Below are 24,610 nucleotides of genomic sequence, written 5' to 3' on the forward strand. Positions count from 1 at the left end.
ATGTTGCATGGATGGGTTTAGGACGACTGGTCACGTGTTTCAAAATTTTTTTAAGCCGCTGAAGAGTTCGCAGTCTTAGCATGTAAGTTTTTCCCATGCTAACTTCAAAGTTATCGCGGGTCTGTCCGATTAACTACCGGAGTGGAGACATCTGTTTTTTCGAGTGACACAGACACGTGGTATCTTTCCTTTTTAGGTGAGATGGAATGTTGATCTGCTAGATTTGCTTTCGTGGTTGGTGGAAAGGGAATTGTTACCCTGTGAGATGGAGTTGGTGTTCCACTTGAAGCGTTTGCCTGAAAGCAAGAAGAAAGATGTTGATTTGCTTATCGGCCGTTATCTTGCTGTTGGATACTCTATTTGGAATCAGTGGTGGCTGGCTCATCTGGCTAACTAGACGATGGAGATCCTAGCTTCGTGGAAGAAGTCCCGCAAGTTTACCGAAGGCGAGTTGGATGAACTTGAGTCCATCACTATTGAAGTGGCTATACATAGTAAGACTGTGTGGGTTTTGTTTTGAATGTAACATGATTTGGTTCGAATGATGTATTGATTTGCCGCTTTTCCTTTGTATTGTTGCATTATATGACTTTTGCCTTGTCTTATTTATGCAGCTCCAATGAGTAAGCAGGTGAGCATTGACTTCGATATGATGGAGTTTGAGGTGGGATTTTTTCCTATGGGTGTTGCCTATCAGGCGACATTGAGCTCCTTCACGTCTTTTAACTCCCTTGACGAATCGAACCAGGTGATCCAGAGTATGGGGGAGTGCTGAATGCGAGTGTGGAGCTTGACTTAGATGAAAATATTCCTGCTGGTATTCCGCTACGTGCCGAGACAGAAACTGTCGAGAAGGAAGTTGGTACTAAGCCGGCGAAGGATGACATGTGGGATAGGTCCGCGAAGAGCAGTCAATCAAAGCGGACCGCAACCAACGTACCTACGAAGAAAAATGCTCTAGACTCGATGGTGCACCTATTGGAGATCGAAGGAACAAAGACAGATATGGAGCCCATGTGGAGACAATAAAAAGGCCTTAGCTAGAAACTGAGGTTGGCGTTGAGAATAGCTTAGTGGAGAGTGCTCTGGGTTCATCTAATGGGCCAACTGGTGCGAATGTGGCCTTTATGGCCGATATGGAGAGCAAAGTGTTGGTCCCTTATAACGTAACAAGTTAGTTCCAAGGGGGGGATAGGAACTATTTAAAATTTTGTACGTTGAGGCTGACTTCTTTTTCTTTGAAAAAGGTTTACACAGCGCGCTGAGTGAACTTAAGACACTAGCTTAGTCAACTCGTGACTAAGTCAGCTTCTTTCCTTGAGTCAGGAGATAGCACTTGAGTCTATTCCTGAGCTCAGATACTCAATGCACACAACTCAGCGTGACCTCTTTACTTAGTCAGTTTTTAAGCAAGCAATATATATATATCAAAGGAGTTTAAGGTCAGAAAGATGTTACTCAGTAGATTTATCCAGGTTCGGCCTCTATGCCTATGTCCTGTCCCCGGAACACGTTCCGAGCTTTCGAATTCTCTACTGAGCTCTTTAAAGGTAGAGCACCAAACCTTTTACAACTAGAAGCTGAGTATAACAAGAGTACCTTCCTCTATACCTCTATTCACTCCTATATCTACCGCTGAGTACTATAACCGAGTACTCAGCCTCTCCTTTCTATTTCTAGAATTGATAATAAGATTGTCCTAAACAACAATTGCTAAGACACTTTAGATGATTGGAAATCACTCTAGACTTTTACACAATAATCTGGAAATTGGTGTAAGTATGTGCTTTGCTTTTTCTCACAGAACTTCAAGTGTGATTTTGGTCAGCGTAATGGCTAGTTGAAGATCTGCATCGAATGAAGCAACTGAAAGGCCTATTTATAGTGACACTTGAGGCATTCGGTGATTTCGAATTTCGAAATAACCGTTGGAGGGAAACGGCTTCATGTCGTTGTCACTCAGTCTGCTTCAGTGCCGTTGGCCAATCAGATTCTTGCATCTTCTGTCTTTGGTCAGTGCAGAGCAGCTTTTGGTAAGTTCAGCAGACTGTCTCTCCTTTTATGGCAAAGTCAACCAGACAGCTTTCTGTGTCTTCTGAACTTTACCCGAAGTGGAAATACTTTGTCTGGAAGTTGCTCTTGCTCAGCTGATGTCTTGTACTCTTTGTCGTTCAACTTAGCAGCTTCGTTCCGAAGTAGTCAAGGAAGGTCTTCTCGATCCTTCTTATGCTGAGCTGCGTTTTATCACAACGACAACGTTTTGCTTACACGGGCCGAGTGGTCTTGATCTGTTTTGACTTGGGCCTTTGACTTTATTTTGGGCCTTTAGCCTTTTAATATTTGTGTCTTATAAACAAGTAACTTAACATTGAACAAACACATTAGTATAATAAATCAAAGCATTTAAACTTAGTGTGTTTAGAATATTTTTAATCATATACTTAAATAATTTTGTCAAATCAAAATCATGTGGAAAGGTGTTTCAACAAACTCCCCCATTTTGATGTTGGCAAAACTATTGTTGAGCTCCCCCATGATAGTTGACCTTTTATAACTTAATAAACTCCCCCATAAGGGTTGAGCTACTGACTCAGTTTTACTCTAAACATTTTAAGGTTTAATTGAGTAAGTCCTAGGTCAGTTTTTCAGATAAAGGTCAGCTCATGGAACATATTCTATTAACTCAGTTTTAAGCGGAAGATTTAGCTATCAGAGAACGTTGAGTATATTGTTGTTCAATGAGTTTTATAAGACAATGTTTTATAGCATGCAAGACAGTGTTAACAGCATACAATCAACAAACATTATAAATGATAAACATGGTTGATGTATTTGAAGATGCACAACATAAAACATAATAACTCAGCAATTTTAATCAAGTTGAGAAATTAATGCAGGCATTGTATTAAGTTTAAAGTAGTCAGCATACATAAGCAAAATAAACATAGAAGATAAAACTAAGAAAGTTGAGCTAGCTAGTTCTATTTCTTTTTGCTCTTAGGCTTTTGCTGACTGCTTCCAATAGCATCCTCTTGCTGAGTTCTTCTAGCTTGTTCTTTCTCCCCCGTTTTGGCAGCATCGGGAGGAGGAGGAGGCCTGAAGGAGCTAGTTTGGACAGCTTCAGTAATTTTAGCTGACATGTTTTTAAGCTTGAGGGTGCTTGCATTTATGCCATCAAAAATAATGACACCCTCTTCCAGTACATCTTTGTCAACCTCGATGTTGGATGAGCTGAGCATGCTCAGCACATATTCTTGTGATTTTCCTACCCAGGTTATAGTGTCCGTCAGCGCAGCAAATGCCTGATGAAACATTCTCAGTAATGCTGTGTCATAGTACTGACGTTGGACGTTGGAATGATGTATATGGGTGAAAGTACGTTGTGAGTACTGGAGAATTTCATTCTGCTTCAGTTGGTCAGTTTCCATCTCTTCCTTGTTTAGATTCAGCAAGCGAACAACTTCGCCGATCTGCTCTACTGAGCATTGAGAGTAGGAAGCCAGCTGATCGTTAGTCTTTGCTTGCTCAGTTTGCAGCTGATTGAATAGATGGTGGACTTCAGCTGAAGTGGAATACCCAGAATTCGCAGCTGACAAGGTTTGGAATTGTCCCTGAAGGGAGTCAAAGTGTTGAACCATAGTCAGCTGGAGTTCAGCTAGCTTTGTTATTGACTCATGCTTTGGTTGTTGAGCTTGGATACTGGTCATGACACTCAGTAGGTCTTTTAGACCGCGAACCTCGTTGAGAAGTTGAGTGACTTGTGAAAGCTGAGTGGACTCATTATCGGCAGACCCAGTAGCAGTTTCTGAGGTCTGATGAAGGTCTTGGATCAAGGCCTGCGCTGAATTAATGATCCTTCTACCAGACTCAGTGGCAGTGAGATAGTTGTATGTGCTTTCATCAGTTTGACCAGTTGGTGGAGGCGTTAAGTTTAAATCGGCATTTGAAGTGCCGGCGGGGTCAGTGACTGGTCTTGGTGTATCAATCTGCACTTGTTCCGTTGGTTTGGGAAGTGATTGAACAGAAGCATTGATGATAGGTTCAGAGTCAGGCTGAAGCTGACTTGTTGGTGAAGGTGGGATAGTTTCAGTGTTGCCTGGAGCAGGAATTTCCGTAGTCAGCTGAGGACTAGGTTCAATATCAGCATCGAGAACTTGCTCGGTGTTGGTCGGATTTTCAGAAGCATTTAAGTCGGCTTGTTCCTGTGGAAGAGAAACGGAGGCTTGCTTTTTAGTTTGCTCTAGTAGAGAGGTGGAAGGTTTTCTGAAGAACTTGAGATTGATACGTGAAGGATCAGGGGTCAGCTCAGGTTGGTTTTCAGTAAAGTCCAAAACTGTAGTCTGTTGTGCCTTTACAAGTCTTCTTCTTTTTCCCTGAGTCCTTGGAGGAGTGGGATCAGCGGGAATTGAATGAGATGGAGAAAGTTCTCCCTGATCAGTATCGTGTTGTTCTGTGTGCTCAGCTTCTTCGTCTACAGCCAACTCAGTGTTAGTTGGCTCAGCATCTTCCTCTTCATTTTCTGACTCAGTGTCATCCTGACCACTTTCTTCGTCAGATTGTCCTTGCTCATCATCCTGCTCTTCTTCCTCTAATTCTTCTTCTAGCTAGTCAATGAACTGATCATCCAGTTCAACTTCATCGTTCTGTTGCTCAGGGTCAACGCCTTGACTCTAGGCATAATGAGAGTTGATGGGTACGAAGAAGGTAGTAGGTAGAGCATCAATTGGACTTAACTCCGAAGAGTTCTTCTGTTTCTTACACAGTGATTCCTCATCAGCATCTGCTCTTTCTTCTGCCTCAGGCACATCTTGCCTAGGTCTTTTCTCAGCAGACTTGGGCTCAGCTTGACCTTGCTGGGACTGAGCATCTTTTCCTTTAGATACAACCCTCAGTTTCTTTGGAGGAGGAACAACTCCCTTAGAGGTGCTTTGCACAACTTTCCTCTTCCTGTCAGTGGGAGCTTTGGTTCTTCTGCTCTGTTTAACCACAGTTCCCTCAGCGGTCTGATCAGCAGCACCTTTTGATTTCTTAATTGGCTGATTAAATTTCAAAGCGAACAGAGCAACAGCAGTTATCTCTGATCCTTTGGCTTTGGTTTCCTGTGATAGGTCCAATCGGTGGTCCAGGAGGATTTTGGTGATGAGTGAACCCAGCCTTAGAGTTCCAGTGCTCCTTTGAAAGCCGGCGATCAGGAATACTGGCATGTTGATGGGCTTGTAAGTCAGCATATGCCATATGAAGCATTGCTCAAAGTTTGTTGCTGAGCTGGTGCAATTTATCTTCGGGAAGATATAATTGGTCAGCAAGTAGTGTGCCATCTTTTGGTGTTGGCCCATTGAAGTACTGGAGATTTCTCCAGCATGGCCAGTAGGTTTGCAGAACCTAGTGGAGTACCCAGTGTCGTCCTGATCTCCAGACTTCCTAAGAATGGCTCCTTCATTCTTAAGTTTTAGAAGGCTGGCTAAGTAGGTGGGATTGATGAAGATGGTTTTGTCCTTCACCTTGGTGACTAAGTGGTCCTGGTTGTCATCAGTGACACGCAGGTTGTGGTAGAATTCCCTTACCAAGTCAGGGTAGGTATTGTAGCTTATTGAGAACAGCTCGGTCCAGCCATTCTTTGAGATCCACTCACAGAATGGTTGCTCTCTTTCCACAAATTCTTTCGAGAACCACTTTGAGTAGTCAATCTTGTATTCCCTGACGTTCTCATAGACCCTGGTATATGTTCGTTGCTTAGGTTTCTTTCCCTTGGAGGAGGTACCTTGCTCAGTCTGGGTTTTCTTGCTCGGTGTGGTAGCTTTGGTTTGATCATGCTGGGTAGGAGGCTTAGGGTTTCCAGCAGATCGGTGACCGGCATCGGAGATGTTTACAGAAACGTTCGTCATTTTCGCAGAGAAGATTTGAAGGATTTGAAGTTTTTGAGAGAGAAAGTATTAATGGCAGAGAATTCTGTACGCGTAAAGAAATAGAGGTGGGGATTTGCCCACAATTTATAGAGGTGAGAGATGGATCTTATCGAATCCATGTGTTAGTTTTGCCCTTGGGATATTCAACCGACAAGAATCCTGGCATTTATGACACATTCGGCGCATACGTCATCCTAGGTGGCTATACGCGTGCTTTTGCATTTAATGTAATGGATCAATTTACTCAGTGTGAGAATCCTAATCGTTCTATATTCTGAGTAGTCAGTTTTATACAAACGGATGGTTTAAGTAATTGGTTGCTCAGTTTGAGATAACTACTCAGTGTGCATATTTGCTCCGCATGTGATATTCATTCATTTAGCATTTAACACTCAGCATAAATATATATTTAGAACTGGAATTTACTGAAGAGGATTAAACATACCAATGGCTTCTCTCAGTATGCTGAACTGCTCACGAGCCAGTGGCTTCGTGAAGATATCCGTAAGCTACTCATCCGTTGGGAGATAGGTCAGCTTGATCTCACCCTTGAGTACATGGTCTCTAATGAAGTGATGTCTGATGCTGACATGCTTCATCCTGCTGTGCTGAATTGGGTTCTTTGATAGATCAATTGCACTTTTGTTGTCACATTTGACCTCAATTGTCTTTGTTTGAACACCATAGTCTTCAAGCTGTTGCTTAATCCATAGGACTTGAGCAACACAGTTTCCAGCAGCAATGTACTCAGCTTCAGTGGTAGATAAGGCTACTGACGCCTGCTTCTTGCTGAACCAGGATACAAGGTAGCTCCCTAGGAAGTGGCATCCTCCTGAGGTGCTTTTTCATTCAAGCTTGTCTCGTCCATAGTCAGCGTCAGTGTATCCAACGAGTGTGAAATCATGAGTGTTGGGATACCATAAACCTGCATTCACTGAGCTTTGCAAATATCTAAGGATTCTTTTTATAGCTAGGTAATGAGATTCCTTAGGGTTAGATTGATATCTAGCACAGTAACATACTGAGAACTGAATGTCCGGTCTACTTGCTGTCAAGTAAAGTAGAGAGCCTATCATACCTCGATACAATTTGCTATCTACCGACTTACCATTCTTGTCAGCACATAGGACAGTGTCAGTGCCCATAGGAGTAGATATTGGCTTGCAGTTTTCAAGATCATATTTCTGTTGGTCCCTTGTAAGGTTGCAAGTATAGTTCCAAGGGGGGGGGGGTTAGGAACTATTTAAACTTTTTCGCAATTAGGGCAAAATTCTTTTTCTAAGGAAAAAGGTTTTAACAGCGGCACTGAGTAAACAGCAAGATACTGGCTTAGTCAACTAGTGACTAGGTCAGTTTCTTAGCTTGAGTCAGGAGATAGCACTTAGAGTCTATTCCTGAGCTCAGACGTTTAACGCGCACAACTCAACTTGACCTCTTTACTTGGTCAGTTTTTTGTTATTTTAAGCAAGCAATATAAATAAGGAGTTAAAGGTAAGAAATACTTTACTCAGCAGATTTATCCAGGTTTGGCTTCTTCTAAGCCTACGTCCTGTCCCCGGAACACGTTCCGAGATTTCGAATCCTCTACTGAGCTCTTTAAAGGTAGAGCCTCAAACCTTTTACAATCTTAGCAACTGAGTATGACAAGAGTACCTTCCTCTATACCTCTACTCAATCCTAATCTCTCGCTGAGTACTAAAACCGAGTACTCAGCCTCTCCTTTCTATCTCTAGAAATAATAAGTGTTTTGTCCTATACAAAGATTTGCTAAGACACTTTAGACGATTGAAACAATCACTCTATACTTTTACACAGATATGAATTGTAGTGTAAGATTTGCTTTGCTTCTTTGCTTGCAGAACTTGTGTAGAAATTTGGTCAGCGTAATGGCTTGATCAATTTCTGTGTAGAATGAAGCTTGTGATGGCACTATTTATAGAGACGTCTGTGCATCGGTCATTTCGAATTTCGAAATAACCGTTGGAGGGAAACGGCTACATGTCGTTGTCATCCTGACTTGCTCAGAGCTCTCGGCCAATCAGAATTGTGTATCTTCTGTCCTCGGTCAGCTCAGCAGACTGTCTCTCCTTTTGTGGTAAAGTCAACTGGACAACATACTGTGTCGTCTGAACTTTACCCAAAGTAGAAATACTTTGTCTGGAAGTTTTCATATGCCAGCTGCTGTCTTGTACGCTTTGTCGAGACTACTCAACAGCTTCATCTTGAAGTTGTTCCCGAAGGTCTTCTAGATCCTTCTTTTGCTGAGTTGCGTTTTGTTCAAAACGGCAACGTCTTGACAAACGCGGGCCGAGTTGTACTGAGTTGTTTGACTTGGGCCTTGACTTCCGTATTGGGCTTGGGCCTTCTAATTCTTGTGTCTTATAAACAATTTAACTCAACATTGAACAAACACATTAGTAGAATAAATCAAAGCATTTAAACTTAGTGTGTTTAGAATATGTATATCAATTATACTTAAACAATTTTGTCAAATCAAAATTATGTGGAAAGGTGTTTCAACAAACTCCCCCATTTTGATGTTGGCAAAACTATTCAGCGAGGAACTCAGTATGAGCTCCTCCATGATAGTTGACCTAGTATAATTTAGCAAACTCCCCCGTAAGGGTTGAGCTACTGACTTAGTTTCACTCGAAACATTTAAAGGTTTAATTGAGTAAGTCTAAGGTCAGTTTTTAGATGTAGGTCAGCTTATTAAACATATTCTATTTACTCAGTATAAAGCGGAAGGTTTAATCATATAGAGTGCACTGAGTAATTTGTTGTTCAATGGATTCTTAACAGACAATGTTTTATAAGCACATAGGACAATGTCAAACATGTTATCGGCATTTGATTTAGTCAATAAAATTTATAAGTATAAAAGCTGATTTAATTTGAAGATACGTACTGACTCAGTACACAGTAACATGTAATAACATATATCATAACTCAGGAATAAGAATAAAAGATGCAGATATGATATATATTGATGGAAGTCAGTGTTTACACAGCAAAATTCATAGATAAGGCATAAAGATTACATCTAACTTAGTCTATACTGAGCTAGCCTATCTATTTCTTTTTCTTGTGTTGCGACTGACTTCGCTCATGCTGAGCTCTAGCTGTTTTATCTTTCTCCCCCGTTTTGTCAGCATCAGGAGGAGGAAGTTTGAAAGCATCAGTTAAGACAGCTCGAGTCAGTTCTTTAGACAACTCCTTAAGTTTGTCAGCGCTTTCATTGACGCCGTCAAAGATGGCAACTCCATCAGTTGATACCTCTGCGGGTATGTTGAGGTCAGCCGCACTGAGCATATTGATGCTAAACGCTTGAGCTTTGCCTTGCCAGATAAGAGCTTCAGTAAGGCCAGCAAAGATTTGGTGAAAAGTCTTTAAAAGAGCTGTGTCGTAATACTGACGTTGAATGTTGTTATGACGAATGTGGTTGAAAGTTTGTTGTGCAAGAGTCAGCATCTCATTCTGCTTCATTGCGTCAGTATCCATTTCTTACTTATTCAGATTAAGCAACCGTATAGCCTCACCAATTTGCTCTACCGAGCACTGACTGTACGAAACAATTTGCTCGTTGGTCTTAAGTTGCTCAGTATGAAGCTGAGCAAAGAGCATCTTCACTTCAGATGAGGTGGCATAGTCGGTGTGCACAACTGACAATTTCTGAACTTGGTGGTGGAGAGAGTTCAAGTGTTGCACGGTTGTCAGCTGGATCTCAGCCAGCTTGGCAATTGAATCCTGCTTAGCTTGTTGTGCTTGGAAGGATATGACGACGTTCAGCAGATCCTTGAGTCCCTTAACTTCGTTGAGAAGCTGAGTGACTTGGGAAAGCTGGGTGGTCTCAAGAATTGAAGATCCAGCAGCAGGAGGAGTGGAGTGTTGAAGGTCTCTGATTAATGCTTGCACCGAGTCAATGATCTTTTTGCCGGACTCAGTGGCATTCAGATAGCTTTGTGATCCTTGAGGGACATCAGTGTGACCGGAAGGAAGAGGAGTGAAAGGAGTTACCAGGTCAGTGACTGGAAGTGATAAACCAATCTGCACTTGTGTTTGTGGGATAGTTGATTGATCGGCAGAGAGTTGAGTTAGAGAAGTTGTAATGCAAATACTGTCTGTGCTAACGGCAGAGGTGTGTGGAGTCAGCACCATGCTTGAGGAAATAGCATGAACAATAGACGGCTCAACCTGACTGGTTGATGTTGCAGAAGCATTGGGGTTGGCATGTTCCTGTTGAGAAGAAACAGAGGCTTGCTTTTTTAATGGCGCCGATGTAGTGGAAGTGGATTGGCGTTTGAAAAACTTGAGTTTGACGGTAGAAGGGTCCTTAGATGGCTTTGAGAGGACAAAGTCAGGAAGAGTTGGTGGTTGCACAGGAAGTTCACTGTCTAGCTTCTCACTGGCCTTAACCAACTTTCTCCTTCTACGAGGTGGAGTGACAGTATGATCAGGTTCTCCTGAGTGAGAAGGGGAAGATTCTTGTTGCTCAGTATGAGGCTGGTCAGCTTGCTCTTCAGCTGGATCAACAGTGTGTTGGTCGAGTACTTGCTCAACTCCAGCAGCCAACTCAGTATCGGCATGCTCAACCTCATTCTCACTGGCCGTTTCCTCAGAGTCCTCAGCGTCATCCTGACCGCTGGCTTCTTCTTCTTCTTCTTCGGTACTGTCACCGTCAAGTTCTTCCTCAACTTGAGAGATGAAGTGATCATCTAGTTGTACCTCATGCTCATCATGCTCAGCTTCTGTACCTTGACACTGGGTGAAGTGAGAGTCACCCGGTACAACGAAGTCTGTAGGTATGGCGTTCAGTGGAGTCAGTGTTGAAGACTTCTGCTTCTTCGGAGGTTGCTCCACAGCTTCCTCAGTTCCAGGCTCACCTTGCCTGCTTCTTTTCTCAGCTGACTTACCAGCTGACTTCTGCCTCTTTGCTGGAGACTCAACGTTTTGTGAAGGAGTCTCAGTAGTTTTCCTTTTGCGGGAAGCTGGGGCCTTAGTCCTTCTTCCTTTACTTGGCACAGCAGTTCCCTCAGCTTGGCCAGCAGCAGCAGTGATCTCAGTTCCTCGAGTCATCTCCTCACCTTCGAGGTCAATTTTATGGTCGATGAGGATTCTGGTGATGAGTGATCCAAGCCGCATCGTGCCAGTGCTTCGAAGGAAACCAGCAACGAGAAAGACGGGCATGTTGATGAGAGTGTACGTCAGCATATGCCATATAAAGCATTGCTCGAAATTTGTTGCTGATGTAGTGCAGTTGATCTTCGGGTAGATGAAGTAGGTCAGCAAGTAGTGAGCCATTTTCTGGTGCTGACCCATTGATGAAGCTGAGACTTCTCCTAAGTGACCCTCAGGTTTGCAGAAGTTGTGTGCATAGTCAGTTTTATCCTGATCTCCCGATCTTCTCAGCCTTGCTCCCTGAGTTTTTAGCTTGAGAAGATTTCCTATGTAGAGAGGGTTGATGAAGATGGTTTTGTTTTTCACCTCAGTGCACAGGTAGTCAGTGTTGTCATTTGCAACTTTGAGGTTGTGGTAAAACTCCCTCACCAGGTCAGGATAGGTTTCATCCCTAACCGAAAACAGCCCAGTCCATCCATTCTGTGAAATCCACTCGCAGAACGGTTGTTCATTTTGCACGAAGTTTTCAGAGACCCATCTTGAGGGCTCAACTTTCCATTCGCGGACATTCTCAAAGACCTTGGAGTAGGTCCTGACCTTTACGGGTTTTCCCTGACCAGAGGTTTGGCCAGCTTTTCCTTTGCTCGGCGTAGGAGGATTTCCAGTAGGTTCATCGGAGCTAGTCTTTTGGTGGCCGGCACCGGAGACATTGTAGGATACCTTAGTCATTTCCGAGGATGGAGAAGGTTTAGAAGGATTTTGAGAGAGAAGGAGTTTCTTTGCCTTAGAATTTGATTAAGCGTAAAGAATAAAAGATGGGGAATTACCCATTATTTATAGGTGGAATGAGCGGTGTGGATTTAATCGAATCCATGTGTCAGTTTTGCCTTAGGATTGTGTACCGACAAGGATCCTGGCATTTATGACACATACGGTGAATACGTCATCCTAGGGCTATACGCGTGCTATTGCATTTATGCTAACGGATCTAACACTCAGCGTGTAGAATACTAAGCGTTTGATATTCTGAGTGGTCAGCATTGCATAAAGGGATGATTTTTAAGTTTAAGTTTAAACTAATTTACTCAGTGTGCAAGTTTACTCAGTATTTGATGTTCAGTCGGTTTCGATGAGTTACTCAGCAAACAATCAATCATTCAGCATAGTAATTCACTCAGCATTCATATTTATTTAGCACAGGAATTTACTGAAGAGGATTAAACATACCAATTGCTTCTCTCAGTATGCTGAACTGTTCACGGGCCAGTGGCTTCGTGAAGATATCCGCAAGCTGTTCATCCGTTGGGACAAAGGTCAGCTTGATCTCACCCTTGAGTACATGGTCTCTAATGAAGTGATGTCTGATGCTGATATGCTTCATTCTGCTATGTTGAATTGGGTTCTTTGAAAGATCAATTGCACTTTTGTTGTCACACTTGACTTCAATTGTCTTCGTTTGAACACCATAGTCTTCAAGCTGTTGCTTAATCCATAGGACTTGAGCAACACAATGACCAGCAGCAATGTACTCAGCTTCAGTGGTAGACAAGGCTACTGATGCCTGCTTTTTGCTGAACCAGGATACAAGATAGCTTCCTAAGAAGTGACATCCTCCAGAGGTGCTTTTACGTTCTAGCTTATCCCGTCCATAGTCAGCGTCAGTGTATCCGATGAGTGTAAAATCATGAATATTTGGATACCATAAACCTGCGTTCACTGAGCTTTGCAAGTATCTAAGGATTATTTTTACAGCAATGTAATGAGATTCCTTAGGGTTAGATTGATATCTAGCACAGTAGCATACTGAAAACTGAATGTCCGGTCTACTGGCTGTTAAGTAAAGTAGAGAGCCTATCATACCTCGATATAATTTGCTGTCTACTGACTTACCATTCTCGTTAGCGCAGAGGACAGTGTCAGTGCCCATAGGAGTGGATATTGGCTTGCAATTTTCCAAATCATATTTCTTTAATATCTCCTTGGCATACTTGGCTTGACTGATGAAGATGCCATTCTTTCCTTGTTTAATTTGAAGACCGAGGAAGAAGTTAAGTTCTCCCATCATGGACATTTCAAACTCAGTCTGCATTTGTTTGCTAAACTCCTTGCACATTGATTCGTTAGTTGCACCAAATATTATATCATCAACATAAATTTGGGCCAGCAGGGTATTTTTACCCTTTTTCTTAATGAATAAGGTTGTATCAGCTTTGCCCCTGACGTAATTTCTAGTCAGCAGGAAACTGGTCAGCCTCTCATACCAAGCACGTGGTGCTTGCTTGAGGCCGTACAGAGCCTTTTTGAGTTTGTAAACATGGTTTGGGAACTTAGGGTCCTCAAAACCTGGAGGTTGATTTACATAAACCTCCTCGTTTATAACTCCATTAAGAAATGCACTTTTGACATCCATTTGGAATAATTTAAAGTTTATGTAAGATGCATATGCACATAGAATTCTAATTGCCTCTAGCCTTGCCACTGGGGCAAAGGTCTCACCGTAGTCAATACCTTCTTGCTTACTGTAGCCCTGAGCTACAAGCCTTGCTTTGTTCCTGACTATGTTTCCTTGTTCATCCATCTTGTTCCTGAAGACCCATCTTGTTCCGATGGTCTTTTGACTCTTTGGATGAGGCACTAACTCCCATACATCGTTTCTTCTAAATTGATCGAGCTCCTCTTGCATTGCGATCATCCAGAATTCATCGTACTTAGCTTCAGCGAAATTCTTCGGTTCTTGTACTGAGACGAAGGCAACATTGCTGAGGTACTTCCTGAGTTGATTCCTCGTCATCAGGGTATTCCCAGCAGAATCAAGGATTGCACTCTCTGAGTGCCCTCTTGGAATCCTTATCTCTTTAAGTAGATTCATGTCTTGTGTTGTTTCTGTTTCAACAATCTCTGCAGAAGTAGATGGGTTAGTAAAAGTAATCTTAGGTTCACTCTTACTCTTGGTCAGCCTTTTCGTGAATGACTCAGTAGCTGGTTCTTGATCAGCGGTGGTTACTGAGTGTGGATCATCTTCGGTCAGCGGCTGGTATCTACCTGCAGGGTCAGTTTCGTCGAACTCTACATGTACTGACTCTTCTAAAACTTGAGTTCGCTTATTAAAAACTCTGTATGCTTTGCTGTTTGTTGAGTAGCCCAAAAAGATAGCCTCATCAGCTTTTGAATCAAACTTTGCTAGGCTATCTTTGGTATTTAAAATAAAACATCTACAGCCAAAGGCACGAAAGTATCCAATATTGGGCTTTCGTCCTTTCCAAAGTTCATAGGGGGTTTTCTTTAATGTAGGTCTAACTAGAGCCCTATTAAGAATATAGCATGCTGTGTTAACAGCCTCTCCCCAAAATTACTTTGGAAGCCTATGCTCATCCAGCATTGTCCTGGCTATTTCAACCAGAGTTCTGTTCTTCCTTTCTACAACCCCATTTTGCTGAGGTGTTCTAGGAGCAGAAAAATTATGGTCAATGCCGCTGGCTTCACAGAATTCAACAAACTTTTGGTTTTTGAATTCTCCACCATTATCGCTACGGATGTGAGCTAATTTTAGGTCTTTTTCATTTTCAATTTTTCTAACCAAATTTGAAAATGTCTCAAAGGTTTCATCCTTGCTGGTCAGCAAGATGACCCACGTATACCGAGAGAAGTCATCTACAATGACCAAGGAAAATCTTCTTCCACCCAGACTCAGCGGCTGGACTGGACCGAAGAGATCCAAGTGTAGTAACTCTAACGGACGTTTAGTTGAGACAATATTTTTGCTATGAAAAGATTGTTTGGTTTGTTTTCCAGCTTGGCAAGCGTGGCATAATTTATCTTTTTCAAATTTAAGTTCAGGCAGTCCCTCAACCAATTGCTTTCTTGCTAGTTTGGCCAGGAGGTCCATGCTTACATGACCAAGTCTCTTGTGCCATAGCCAGAAATTTTCTTCCTTTGATACTAAGCACACAGTTTTTGAAAACTTTTTCTCTAAGTCTAGCATAAAGACATTATCTATTCGAGGGGCAGTTAATATTAACTCATTTGTTTTACCCTCGTATATTTTACATCCAGTAGCATCAAATATAACTTTTCTCCCATTGTCACATAGCTGAGCTACGCTGAGTAAGTTATATTTGAGTCCGCTGACTAGGGAGACAGATTCAATAGTAGGATTACCTCCGATGGTTCTTGACCCTACTATCTTACCCTTCTTGTTGTCTCCAAAACTTACACTTCCTCCTCGTTTACGCTCAAACGTGATGAACTGAGTTTCATCACCCGTCATATGCCTTGAGCATGCGCTGTCAATATACCACATCTTTGACTTCTCGGCACATCTCAGGCTTACCTGCATTGTAACTAGTTACTTTTAGGTACCCAATTCTTTTTGGGTCCTTTCTTGTTAGGTGCAACAGGTAAAGCATCATATTTTATTTTATGGCGACATACATGGACAGTATGGCCATTCTTTCCACAGAAGTCACAACTGACCTTCTGTTTAGGATGTTTCACTGACTTGTCAGCACCCCAGTGCTGAGCGTGCCAGCACACCTTAGTGGTGTGTCCTAACTTCCCACAAAAGTCACACTGGACTTTTCGCTGGGGATTCCATCTCTGCTTAGTACCTTGGTACTGAGTCCTCAGAGGACTGTTTCTTTTATTTGGAACCTTTAGTTGGTTCTGGATAGCTGTGACGTCCTTACTCAGTTTCTTTGAAACTAACTGGACTTCAGAGACAGACTCATGTATGATCTTTATGTTATCATGCAGAGTTGTATTGTCCTGAAGAAGGAATCTGAGGTCACTCAGTTTGACCTCTTCCACTTCGTCACAGCGCCTGCTGAGTGCTCTAACTTTCTTATTACACTTCTTGACAAGTGTATAGAGATCACTCAGGGCATTAACCATATCGTTTCTAAGCTGGGGAAGAGAAATTACCTCATTTGATTGCTCCTCATCATCTGATAGGTCAGCATGCTCAGAGACGCATGGCTCAGCAAGTTTGTCAGCCATGAAGCATATCTTCGCTGACTCGGTGGCCTCAGTTTCTGTAGATGAAGACTCATCGATGTCGCTCCAAGTAGCCACCATTGCCTTCTTCCCATTTTTCTTGTCTTTCCTCAGCGTGGGGCAGTTTGACTTAATATGGCCAGTTTGATGGCACTCAAAGCATGTAATGGGCTTTGAGCTGTCCTTTTTGTATTTGCTGTCACTTGAGTCAGCCTTATACTTATCAAACTTTCTGTAAGGCTTTTTAGATATTTGTCACTCTTCCTGAATAGCTTTTTCATCTTCCTTGTGAACATAGCCATCTCCTCATCATCAGTTGAACTCCCGTTAGCGGAGTCAGCTTTCATGACAAGGGATTTCTGCTTCTTGTCCTCAGATTTTTCCTTCACCTCAAAGTTTTTCATGGATATCTCATGGGTCAGCAATGAACCGATGAGTTCGTCATATTTGTAGGTGGTTAAATCCTGAGCTTCCTCAACTGCTGTCTTCTTTGCTTGCCAATCTTTAGGAAGACTCATGAGTATCTTTTTGACTTGTTCTTCCTCAGTGAAGATTTTCTCAAGTCTCTTGAGCTCATTAATGATGTTGGTAAACCTTGCATTCATGTCTGAAATGCCCTCATCATTGTTCATCTCGAACAGCTCGTACTGTCTCATCTGCTGATTCACCTTGGACTCCTTTACTTTATTGGTTCCCTCGTAGGTGACTTCCAGCTTTTTCCAGATCTCTTGTGCCGACTCACAACCTGAGATTTTATTATATTCTGCAGCATCGAGCGCACAGTGAAGCATATTGATAGCCGAAGCATGATTTTGAAGCTTCTTAAGATCATCCTCTGTCCATTTGGCCTCAGCTTTTACAACTGTTTGGCCAGCCACAACCTCGACAGGTACAAATGGGCCTTGGACTATAGATAGCCAGGCACTCATGTTTGTAGCCTGAATGAAGTTTTTCATCCTATTCTTCCAGAAGGTATAGTTTGACCCGAAGAATAGGGGAGGCCTAGTAATGGACAGCCCCTCAGACAGTATTTGAGTTGTTTGGTTTCCAGGGAGAAACCGAGTGCTATTTTCGCCCATGGTAGGGATCAGCTCAAGGTTGTTAGACCTTTTACAGTGAGCTTTTAAGCTCTGATACCACTTGTTGGTCCCTTGTAAGGTTGCAAGTATAGTTCCAAGGGGGGGTTAGGAACTATTTAAACTTTTTCGCAATTAGGGCAGACTTCTTTTTCTAAGGAAAAAGGTTTTAACAGCGGCGCTGAGTAAACAGCAAGATACTGGCTTAGTCAACTAGTGACTAGGTCAGTTTCTTAGCTTGAGTCAGGAGATAGCACTTAGAGTCTATTCCTGAGCTCAGACGTTTAACGCGCACAACTCAACTTGACCTCTTTACTTGGTCAGTTTTTGGTTATTTTAAGCAAGCAATATAAATAAGGAGTTAAAGGTAAGAAATACTTTACTCAGCAGATTTATCCAGGTTCGGCTTCTTCTAAGCCTACATCCTATCCCCGGAACACGTTCCGAGATTTCGAATCCTCTACTGAGCTCTTTAAAGGTAGAGCCTCAAACCTTTTACAATCTTAGCAACTGAGTATGACAAGAGTACCTTCCTCTATACCTCTACTCAATCCTAATCTCTCGCTGAGTACTAAAACCGAGTACTCAGCCTCTCTTTTCTATCTCTAGAAATGATAAGTGTTTTGTCCTATACAAAGATTTGCTAAGACACTTTAGACGATTGAAACAATCACTCTAGACTTTTACACAGATATAAGAATTGTAGTGTAAGATTTGCTTTGCTTCTTTGCTTGCAGAACTTGTGTAGAAATTTGGTCAGCGTAATGGCTTGATCAAGTTCTGTGTAGAATGAAGCTTATGATGGCACTATTTATAGAGACGTCTGTGCATCGATCATTTCGAATTTCGAAATAACCGTTGGAGGGAAACGGCTACATGTCGTTGTCATCCTGACTTGCTCAGAGCTCTCGGCCAATCAGAATTGTGTATCTTCTGTCCTCGGTTAGCTCAGCAGACTGTCTCTCCTTTTATGGTAAAGTCAACTGGACAGCATACTGTGTCGTCTGAACTTTACCCAAAGTAGAAATACTTTGTCTGGAAGTTTTCATATGCCAGCTGCTGTCTTGTACGCTTTGTCGAGACTACTCAGCAGCTTCATCTTGAAGTTGTTCCCGAAGGTCTTCTAGATCCTTCTTTTGTTGAGTTGCGTTTTGTTCAAAACGGCAACGTCTTGACAAACGCGGGCCGAGTTGTACTGAGTTGTTTGACTTGGGCCTTGACTTCCATATTGGGCTTGGGCCTTCTAATTCTTGTGTCTTATAAACAATTTAACTCAACATTGAACAAACACATTAGTAGAATAAATCAAAGCATTTAAACTTAGTGTGTTTAGCATATGTATATCAATTATACTTAAACAATTTTGTCAAATCAAAATTATGTGGAAAGGTGTTTCAATAATTTCTTCAATATCTCCTTGGCATATTTAGCTTGACTTATGAAGATGCCATTCTTTCCTTGTTTGATTTGAAGTCCAAGGAAGAAGTTGAGTTCTCCCATCATTGACATTTCAAACTCAGTCTGCATTTGCTTGCTAAATTCCTTGCACATTGACTCGTTAGTGGCACCAAAAATGATATCATCCACATAAATCTGAGCCAACAGGGTATCTTTACCCTTCCTCTTAATGAATAAGGTTGTATCAGCTTTGCCTCTGACGTAATTTCTAGTCAGCAGAAAACTGGTCAGCCTCTCATACCAAGCACGTGGTGCTTGCTTGAGGTCGTACAGAGCCTTTTTGAGTTTATAAACGTGGTTTGGGAACTTGGGGTCCTCAAACCCTGGAGGTTGATTAACATAAACTTCCTCGTTTATAACTCCATTAAGAAATGCACTCTTAACATCCATTTGAAATAATTTAAAATTCATATAAGATGCATATGCACATAAAATTCTAATAGCCTCTAGCCTTGCCACTAGGGCAAAGGTCTCACCGTAGTCAATACCTTCTTGCTGACTGTAGCCCTAAGCTACAAGTCTTGCTTTGTTTCTGTCCACGTTCCCTTGTTCATCCAGCTTGTTGCGAAAGACCCATCTTGTTTCTATGGTCTTCTGGCTTCTTGGTTTTGGCACTAGATCCCATACTTCATTTCGTCTAAACTGATCAAGTTCTTCTTGCATTGCATTCATCCAGAATTCGTCATACTCAGCTTCAGCGAAATTCTTTGGTTCCTAGATTGAGACGAATGCTACGTTGCTGAGGTATCTCCTTAGTTGATTTCTAGTCATCAGGGTATTCTCAGCGGCATCAAGAATTGCACTTTCAGAGTGCCCTCTTGGTATCCTAATCTCCTTTGGTAGATTGATGTCTTGCGCTGGCTGTGTTTCAACAATCTCTGCAGGTGTAGATTGGTCAGTGAAAGTAATTTGAGTTTCACTTTTACCTTTGGTCAGCCCTTGAGGAAATAACTCAGCGGCTGTTTCTTGGTCAGCGGATGCTGAGTGTGGATCGTCCTCGGTCAGTGGCTGGTACCTTCCTATAGGGTTAGTTTAATCGAACTCAACATGTACTGACTCTTCTAAGACTTGAGTTCGTTTATTGAAAACTCTGTATGCTTTGCTGTTTGTTAAGTAGCCTAAAAAGATAGCTTCATCAGCCTTTGAGTCAAACTTAGCTAAGCTATCTTTGGTATTTAAAATAAAACATTTACAGCCAAAGGCACGAAAGTATCCAATATTGGGCTTTCGTCTTTTCCAAAGTTCCTAGGGAGTTTTCTTTAGTATAGGTCTAACAAGAGCCCTATTAAGAATATAGCACGCTGTGTTGATAGCTTCTCCCCAAAAGTACTTTGGAAGCCTATGCTCACTCAGCATTGTCCTGGCTATTTCAACCAAGGTTCTGTTCTTCCTTTCAACAACCCCATTTTGTTGAGGCGTTCTAGGAGCAGAAAAATTATGGTCAATGCCATTGGTTTCACAAAATTCAACAAACTGTTGGTTCTTGAATTCTCCACCATTATCACTTCGGATGTGAGCCAATTTTAGGTCTTTGTCATTTTCAAGTTTTCTTACCAAATTTGAAAATGTCTCAAAGGTCTCATCCTTGCTACTCAGCAAGATGATCCAAGTGTACCGAGAAAATTCATCTACAATAACCAAGGAAAATCTTCTTCCACCCAAGCTCAGCGGCTGGACTGGACCGAAGAGATCCAAGTGTAGTAACTCTAATGGACGCTTAGTTGAGACAATGTTTTTACTATGAAAAGATTGTTTGGTTTGTTTTCCAGCTTGGCAGGCGTGGCATAATTGATCTTTTTCAAATTTAAGTTCTGGCAGTCCCTCAACTAATTGCTTTCTTACTAATTTGGCCAGGAGGTCCATGCTTACATGACCAAGTCTCTTGTGCCATAGCCAGGAATTATCTTCCTTTGATACTAAGCATACAGTTTTTGAAAACTTTTTCTCTAAGTTCAGCATGAAGACATTATCAATACGAGGGGCAGTTAATATTAACTCATTTGTTTTACCCTTGAATATTTTACATCCAGTGTCATCAAATATAACTTTTCTCCCATTGTCACATAGCTGAGCTACGCTGAGTAAGTTATATTTGAGTCCGCTGACTAGGGAGACAGACTCAATAGTAGGATTACCTCCAACGGTTCCTGACCCTACTATCTTACCCTTCTTGTGATGAACTGAGTTTCATCACCAGTCATATGCCTCGAGCATGCGCTGTCAATATACCACATTTTTTACTTCTCAGCACACCTCAGGCTTACCTCAGTTGAATGTTCCTCATCGTCAGATGCAATGGAGGGGTCAGCATACTCAGAAACACATGGCTCAGTAAGTTCGTCAGCCATGAAACAAATCTTTGCTGACTCAGTGGCATCAGCTTCAGATGATGATGAATCATCACTATCACTCCAGGTTGCCACCATTGCCTTCTTGCCGTTCTTTCTTTCTTTCCTCAGCGAGGGACATCTTGACTTGATATGGCCAGTTTGATGACATTCAAAGCATGTAATGGGCTTTGAGTTGTCCTTCTTGTACTTGCTATCGCTGGAGTCAGCTTTGTACTTATCAAACTTCTTATAAGGCTTCTTAGAATATTTGTCATTCTTTTTGAACAGCCTTTTCATCTTTCTGGTAAACATAGCCATCTCTTCATCGTCTGTTGAGCTCCCATCAGTGGAGTCAGCTTTCATGACAAGAGACTTTTGCTTCTTGTCTTTAGACTTTTCTTTCACCTCGAAATTCTTCATCGAGATCTCATAGGTTAGCAGTGAGCCAATGAGTTCATCATACTTATAGGTGGTCAAGTCTTGAGCTTCCTCAACAGTGGTCTTCTTTGCTTGCCAGCTTTTAGGAAGACTCCTAAGAATCTTCTTGACTTGTTCTTCCTCAGTGAAGATCTTCCCAAGTCTCTTGAGCTCGTTGATGATGTTTGTGAATCTTGCATTCATGTCTGAGATCCCTTCATCATCGTTCATTTCGAACAGCTCGTACAATCTCATATGCTGGTTCACCTTGGATTCTTTCACCTTGTTGGTTCCTTCGTAGGTGACCTCCAGCTTCTTCCAGATCTCCTGCGCTGACTCACAACCTGAAATCTTGTTGTATTCTGCAGCATCTAGCGCACAGTGAAGCATGTTTATAGCCGAAGCATGATTTTGTAGCTTCTTGAGATCATCCTATGTCCATTTGGTATCAGATTTGACAACCGTTTGGCCATCAACAGTTTCAACATGAACAAATGGCCCTTGGACTATAGATAGCCATGCACTCATATTTGTAGCCTGAATGAAATTTTTCATCCTATTCTTCCAGAAGGTATAGTTAGACCCGAAGAATAGGGGAGGCCGAGTTATGGACATACCCTCAGGTAGAATCTGAGTTGTCAGATTTCCTGGGAGAAACCGAGTGCTGTTTTCAGCCATAGTGGGGATCAGCTCAAGGTAGTTAATGTTGGTCCCTGGTAATTAGTTCCAAGGGGGGGTTAGGAACTATTATAACTTTTTCGTGTTTTAATTAAGCTGACTGGAAGTTATTTTGAGAGTTTATTAACTCAGCTTATGGTCAGCTTGGTGAGATATGTTTGAAGACAGCTTTAGTCAGATGTTGACTAAAGTTGTTTTCTTGTGAGTTGAGAATTGACACTCTTGGAGTTCAGCTTCTAACTCAGCACCACTTACTTACTCAAGATCAGCTTAGACAATTTATATGCTGAGTAAATAAAGTAAACAACACATTCAATTATAAGAGAGAGTTTAGAGATTACTCAGTATCACTTATCCTGGTTCGGCCTCTCTGCCTACGCCCAGTCCCCAGAGTCCTCCGGGATTTTTGAATCCAATACTAAGCTCTTTAAAGGTAGAGCACAAACCGATTACAAGGCAGTTGAATATGCAAGAGTACCTTCCTCTATTCGTCTACTCAACTCCTACTAAGTGCTACAACCCAGCACCTAGATTTCTCTACCACTGAAATGCTTACAACCAAGCACTCAGCTTTACACTCTCAATATTCCTATTGATCACAGACTTGTTCTTTTTGAACTAAAGAACACTTTAGATGATTACAAATCAATCTAGCATTTACACATAGAATAGAAAAGTCGGTGTAAGATTCTTTTTGTATTTGAGTGCTTTTGAAACTTTCTCTCTTGTATTTTTCTTTTGATGCTTCAGTATATATCCAAGTTTTTCGATTGTCCTTTTATAGAAGGAAATCTGTAGATTTGATCGTTTTCAAATGTCCTAACCGTTAACATCAAAACGGCTCTTTTGGGGAACAATTTCTGGAAAGCTTCAGACTGCACCTCCATTCCCTTTCTCTGTTTTCTTCAGGCGTCAGGTTTGTCTTCTAGCGTCTGGTTTGTCTGTTTGTGCCAGTTGTCTGTTTCCAATAATCCAACGTCCCATGACTCTTGGAATTAGTCTTTTAGGTGTCTTCGAGGTTCCAATTGTTGGTGCAGAAGATTGGCAGACTTTGTCTTTTAGTGAACAGATCCTTCATGATGTCCTGACTGTTACTCAGCTTCGTTTGTTCTTTTTGAATGTTCAACGTTCATGCTGAGTTCGTTCAAGGTCAGCTCCGTTCTGTTTAACCGCTCCTGAAGAAGTCTTCAACTTTAGTCAGCTTCGTTTTGCTTCTGAATTTTAACTCCACTCAGCTTCTATTCTGTCATGCTGAGTTCCGTTCTACTCAGCTTCGTTTATGCTGACTTTTGTTTTGTCTTTACTTTATATATTTTTGCACTCAATATTTAACAAACATATTAGTACAATTAAATCAAAGCATCTAAATTTAATTGCCTCTTAATCATGGATGCTTTTGTCAAATCAAAATCTTGTGGAAAGGTGTTTCAACAAACTCCCCCATTTTGATGTTGGCAAAATACATAATTACGGAACTCAGTTATAAGTTGCCCCATGATTGATATTTTTGATATGACTCCCCCGTTAGGGTTGCATACATTTTGTCTTAATTTTATTCTAAACCTTTCAAGATCTAATTTGATTAGACTTAAGACATTTGTGTGTACTGACTCAGTTTTGGAAGGATGTTGTCTCTCAGTTTTTAGTGTTAATGTGTTTAACCTTTTTGATTCGTTTGTTCAAACTTGATTAGTCAGATCAGGAAGAAAACTGATACTTGTGATATTAGATTAAACCATAACAACAACAAAATATATTAACCTAACCAGTAGACAACAAAAATAGGAAACAGGATATGATGCTAAGTCTCTAGACGCAGACTAGCTAGTTTTACTTCTTCTTTCTTTGAGCTGAGGGATCAACATAAACAATGCCTTTTCCTTTGCTTCCAGACGCAGTACCTGCAGGCTGAGGCTGAGTTCCTCCTTTACTTGTCTCCCCCGTTTTTCCATCATCGGGTTTGTAGAGGAAAGTTTCATTCCGTGCTGCGGAGGAGAGATACTGAGAGTAGCGCTGGAGCCTTTTGGTGCTCTCACCCAAGCCATCAATGACTGGCACACTATCGTATTGGATATGCTGAGGAACCCTAAGAGAGCTGCTGATCATACTGAGGAGGCATTCATGAGATTTGCTCAGGCAGGTGAGGGAGCTTGTGATCTGACCAAAAGCTTGATGGAACAGCTTGAGCAGAGCAGAATCATAAAACATGCGCTGGCCATTGTTGATGCGCATTGCCTTCATGATAGCTTGTGAAAAGCTCATGAGTTCAGTGTTGGAGATGGGATCAACATCCATTTGGACTCGGTCAATGTTGAGTAGTCTGACTGTGTCACTCAATTGGTCAATAGTACACTAGGAAGAGGAGGATACTAGATCACGTGTGCTGGTCAGCTCAGTATGAAGTTGGGTGAAACATTTTTGAAGTTCGGCAGAGGTGGCAAACTCAGCATTGCCGGGTGGACTTAATTTGGTCAGCTCAGCATTCAATTTGGTAAAACAGTCTTGCAATTCAGCAGATGTAACAGACTCAGGATTGGCAGTTGCTTTAGAGGTGGTCAGTTCCCATGCTAGCTTAATAAAGTAGCTTTGAAGCTCAGTGGAAGTGACATACCCTGGATTGACTTTTGACAGTTGG

The sequence above is a fragment of the Euphorbia lathyris genome, chromosome 6 (assembly GCF_963576675.1).
Source record: "Euphorbia lathyris chromosome 6, ddEupLath1.1, whole genome shotgun sequence".
Lineage (NCBI taxonomy): Eukaryota > Viridiplantae > Streptophyta > Magnoliopsida > Malpighiales > Euphorbiaceae > Euphorbia > Euphorbia lathyris.